The sequence below is a fragment of the Cryptomeria japonica genome, chromosome 6, assembly GCF_030272615.1.
Source record: "Cryptomeria japonica chromosome 6, Sugi_1.0, whole genome shotgun sequence".
NCBI lineage: Eukaryota > Viridiplantae > Streptophyta > Pinopsida > Cupressales > Cupressaceae > Cryptomeria > Cryptomeria japonica.
Window position 1 is genome coordinate 579674530 of NC_081410.1, and position 6000 is coordinate 579680529.

A 6000-nucleotide genomic window follows, 5' to 3' on the forward strand; every position below is an offset into this window, starting at 1 on the left:
TTCTTTGTTTTGTTTGTATGGTTGAAACTAACTTATTAACATTGAACTTTGTTGTTGCCTTGTCCCCATTTCCATGACATCAGTATTAATAGCTAAATAAATAAATTTGAATAGCAAATGAATACCTCCACTACTAGGATGCACATCCAGACCTTCATGTGTAGGTGGTGTTTCACAATTAGCAGGCTACATTCCAATAACATGCACATTGTTATCATTGCTTGCTTATTTAAAACAAATATAGTCACTTTATGTTGGAACTCAACATCAATTAGATTATCGGTAAAGTATTCAATTTGAAACAACTTCCATTTACCATATTTACCTGTGTGACAGATGCACTCGAATGTTGTGTATGCCCACTCAATTCTCGTAGTCGATCAGCCACGGTTGAATAGCCTTGCTGGTAGGCAATTCTCTTGTCATCTTCTATGGGTGCTCTATTGAATTCAGAGCCCTGCATTTTTGCTTGGTACCATGAATTTTGCTTGCATTGTTTGATAAAAAAAAACGTTTGCAATTTATTAATATTTTGAGACAATATGGGAGTTTACATGAGATACTTAGAATTTGTGCAACAAGTTTCATGTAACGACCAAAGCCGAGTTTGTGTTGCCCGTGCTTTTCTTGCCTTGCCTTGGTTGCCTTTGACATGTCACTCAGTCTATAAAAAGTTTGAAATATGTTAGATTATATAAATATAAGGAGTAATTAATTAGTACATAATTACATTCTTAATAGTATCCTGTACCTTCTTCTGGTGTCTACTGGTGTATTTCCTTTTTTCCTTTCAATTCTCTCCTTGGCATCCAAAATTAGGTCCTTCCACTCCCTCTCTGGAATCATGGGGGGATGCTCGTACTTTAGGTTCCTCTCCAAATGGGTCCTGTATTGGTCCCTCACATACTTTAGATATGTGCCAGCTTTTTCAAGGAGCTTGGTTTTGTCAAAGGTGTCATTTCCAAACCACTCAACCATTTGGTTTGTCAACTCATCTTTTAACCTTTTTTCTTGGTCATTCCACCTTTTAAAGCAAAAACAAACTTGTTAGATTCAAAAATGAACTGAAGCTACATTTATTGCACTTCAAAAAATGGATCAAAGGAAAAGTATTCTAGCAATGATATGAAATCAAAAGTGGATAAGTGTTAGTTCACATATGATGTACCACCTTTTATGTATGGTGGGCCCAAATATCTGCAATGCAATGTCACTAAGGTGTTTATAGAAAATATCATTGCCTACAAAAAATTCATGGGATCAATATTAGTCCAAAACGAGTGATCATAAAGTAAATTACAATCAGAGTATATATAATAATAATTTTAAAGTACCTGGAAACTTTTGTATCTTTAAGGGAAGCATTTCTTCGTCGCTCACCATGAATGTCGCCTGCAATGTTCCCATACTAGCAATACAAGAAGATCCAGGAAACGATGCTATGTTATCAGCAGTAGTCGCCTGTGGCACATCCTCATGTGCATCTCCTCCTGCAAAAAATGAATCCACTATGAAATGGCATTAGAATTCAAGAAAGAACACATGAAGGGAAATAAACACATGACAGAAGATAGAGAAAAGAGGGATCTACCAACAGTGGGTGGGCCAATATGAAGTGCACTAGAGGATGCCTGCATGCTACGTGTTGCCGACATTGCAATCCGCAATATAGGTGAGGGTGACCTTTGATGAGGTGGCGTCGACATTTGCACAGTAACATTGACAACACCTAAAGAATAATACATTAAATATATCAAACATTAAATATATGAAAAGTGCAAGAATTGTAAACAAGGATGAACCTTTATTTTGAAAATTGACAGTATCAAGTATGATGTGTTTTGGTTACTCAGAGTGATAAGCCAAGCAAGTGATAATACAAGAAAATCGTCATCACCTGATCCTGCAACACCCTGATCGTAGGAACGACTTTCGTGAGGGTGGATAAATTGCTGTAAAAACAATACGTACATATTTTAGTTAATGACATAAAAAGAGAATAAAATATAAACCATTATTGAAATTTTGTTATAATTAAAGCTTTCATTACTGCTTACTTGCAAGTTTTCTGCTGTCTTATACAATAATTCCACCCTCTGTCGTATCTCATCAATGGTAGGATGCACAGTTGCCAAAGCAACAATCTCTTTTCTAATTTTTATAAGAGGCATTTTAAAGAATTTCACAAGGTCTATGGGATCTTTAGGGTCATCATTGCTTAACCCTAATGATTCCACATCCATAGAAAGGTGCTCAAGTACTGTAACTCCCTTTCCCTTTCCCCGAACATTTTTCTGTGTCAAGAATATCATTAACAATTACAAAATTAGTATAAATCACTAAAAAAAAGAACATAATAATGTAACAGTTTGCTTCTACCTAATTTGTACAATTACAATGAGGTTTACCTGCTTGGTAGAAGTGTCGCAAGGTACATCTCTGTTTGTGATATGTGATGGATCCATGTCGGCCTGTGACAAAGAAAAAATATAAAAAATGTTAGCAAAAGTACATCATACACAACATGAACAACATGAACTTTGTAGACCAAAAGAGTATTAAATAATAAAAAGATGTTGTCATCAAAATCATTGTAAATTTTGTAATTCCTTACCTTTACTTTATGTAGACTATGCAGGATCCTCAACTAAATGGTCACATAAATAGTCACATAGCTAATAAACAATCCAATTTCCATAAATAAACATAGTTTAAAAATTGTCACATAAATAGTCACACCCCCTTTAGAATTCAAAACAGAATGAATTAATTATATAAAAAAAATTATATCAAGAAGTCAATATTCAATAGATAATATACTAATCGCATTCCTCATACATTTCATTCCTCATCATCATGAACATCAAGGTCATCATCGCCATCATCGCCATCATCGTCGTCGTCGTCGTCGTCATCATCGTCGTTGTTGTCGTCATCGTCGTCATCATCAACGTCTTCGCCATCATCATCACCATCATCACCATCACCGTCATCATCATCACCATCATCATCATCATCATCATCATCATCATCATCATCATCATCTTCTTCTTCTTCTTCTTCTTCTTCTTCTTCTTCTTCTTCTTCTTCTTCTTCTTCTTCTTCATCGTCATTGTGAAACTGTCGATCGTGATCATCATCCACTTCATCTTATACTTCTTCGGTATCTTCTTCTTTGGTATCTTCTTCTTCCATTACATTATACTTTATCGGCCTTCCTCTTGGATCATGTCTAACAACAAATGACCAACCCAATTTATGTGGAACCTCTGAGTAAAATACTTGCTCACATTGGCTTGGAAGAACATAGGGCTCATCCCCAACTAGTTCAAATGATCTTGTATTTAGCATTATAAAACCATTATCATGTTCAATAACAGTTCTATCAGGATCATTTTTATTCAATCGTAGTCTGTGCCATATGACGACGAACAAAACTAATTTGAAGGAATTAAAGTCACACTCAAGTATATCATCCAAAATGCCATAGTATCGATTTTGAGACTGTTGAGGATGAATGTCATTTCTCGATGAAATATTTGTCACCTCAAAGACTGCTGTGATGCCAGAATCACAAGTTTTCTTTGTGTCATCCAACTTTTTTATGCGAAATTTATGACCATTGCAGCACATAGCATTGTGGTGTTTGACCTGCGATATGTCAAACATGTAAAATTTATTGCATTGTGAGTTGATAAACATATGGGTGATTAATAAATTTATACGTACCTGTTTATCTCTTAAACCATATGCTATATCAATTTCCCTTTGCGTAACATTGGAATCTCCATTACGATGTGCTTCTTTAACCAATGAAGCCACACCTTCCCATGTTAACGTGCATCCAGATGGTTGACAACGTTCAATCCATACCATCATCCAATCAAGATTGTTTGCAATATACAAATGTAGTGCATCCCACTCTCGACCAACTGTACAAAAAATAAATAGATGTCTTACAATCGATTTATTTTGAAGATTAAGAATTAATTAACTATAATAACATCTTATAATTACCTCTCACTTTCCTCAATCTACCTTTCCCCGTCAAGTACTCCCCTTTGAATTTGTTAATGGTGTTTGGATCCCAAATGCGATCCACATGGATCTTTGCTACAAACTTAGGAAGATATTTAGAAATGTACACCATAGTCTGGTATACCATATATCCCTCCACCATAGAACCCTCAGGATGTTCTCTTTGTCGAACCAAAGCCTTCAAAAATTTCAAGTGCCTCTCAACCATCCACATTGACCTAGTGTGTATAGGTCCACACAATTCAATCTCCTCAACTTGGTGTATGAGGTAGTGTTCTTGTGCATTGAAAAAAGCTGGAGGTAGACACTTTTGCATTTCACACATTAAATGAGGAATTTTTCTCTTCCAATATTTTATATCGTCTTTATGGATTTATTTACATGACAACCACCTACAAGGTATTCAAGATGCAAAAAAATATATTACATAAGAAGTAAAACAAATCACAAATATAATATCTATACAATGAACTAAACAAATATCACTACTTACCTTATGCATTTTCTAAGATCATATATGACTTGCTTGAAATTATTGTCGAAGTCGTCTGGGAGAGATAGAGGTAGAATGTACTGCAACAATTATAAAATTATCTTTTCATTTTCTTGTAACATAATGAAAAGTACACGTACGCTCAATACTTAAATACATACTAAAAACACAAGAATATGAATTGCCTTAATGAAGGTATGCCAATCATGCATTTTCATCCCTGGCCCAAATTCACTTTTCTTTGATATGAGATTGTTTATGTTTGCAGCAAATCCTATGGGAAATCGAATTTTTCGTATGACTTCTTTTATAGCATTGCTTTGCTAGTCCATTAATAACCAAGGAAGCTCACTTATATTAATTTGGTCTCCATGGTTATTTGATTGAATGACATCTATCATTGCATGATTGGAATCTTGAATGTCACTACATATTTTGACAATCTTTTCTTTGTCATGCCTTCCATCCAATATTTTCCATAATGTCTCTGTTATATTCTTTCCAATATGCTTACTATCAAACAAATGAACAATTTGTAACTGCTCGTAGTAGGGCAACCTACTAAATTGTTGGGGATAACTTTTTATTCGCTTAGGAAGGTGGTCATTTATGCCTTCACGACCTTCATGATCACCAATCACATCATCAGTAAACAAAACAAAATAGAAAAGATGTTTTATGACAAACCAATAGATGGAATGGCATTACCTTGACGATTAATTATATTATATTCCAACTTCCACAGGTGAGGTGTCATTCTTCATGGCTTTGATGTATTCTCTTCTTTCCCATTGAAAAAATGTTTTTCAGTATTTCGATACTTATGATTTTTTTGGAGAAAGTGCCTATACTCATCAAACACCTGCTTTCATAAACTTTTTGAATGACGAGATTTCATCTTTGGACCACAAACAGGACATGCAAATTTTCCCTTCGTTTGAAGACCTACAAGATAATGTATAATTGGATTAAATATGATAATTTTTTTATTTATAATGTTCATGCACAACTTAAACACTATAACATACCACAAAAATGTGTTAGCCCCAGGGCATCGTGTATTTTCCATAGAAGCATCACATGGAATTGAAATTGTCTTTGTCCTATTGGTCTAGAGATGTCATACATAGTGACACCATTCCATAACTCCAGCAACTCGTCGATAAGAGGCTCAATATATACATTCATATCTTTAACTTGGTACTTACCTAATCGAATGAACAAAAACATTACATAATTATTATGACCATTTTACTGCAATATTTATAATTAAATTTAGGCGACTATATTTAAATGATAATGTACGTTAGGAAATAGGAAATCATCACAAACAAATGTATCAAAACACTAGACATTAGCTCAATCACAAAAACACAAAATGCAATGATCTAATCCTAAACAACACTCAATAGAGACATGAAGATGAAACATTCAAAAAGATTATGCAAACCATAGATATGACTTGAACG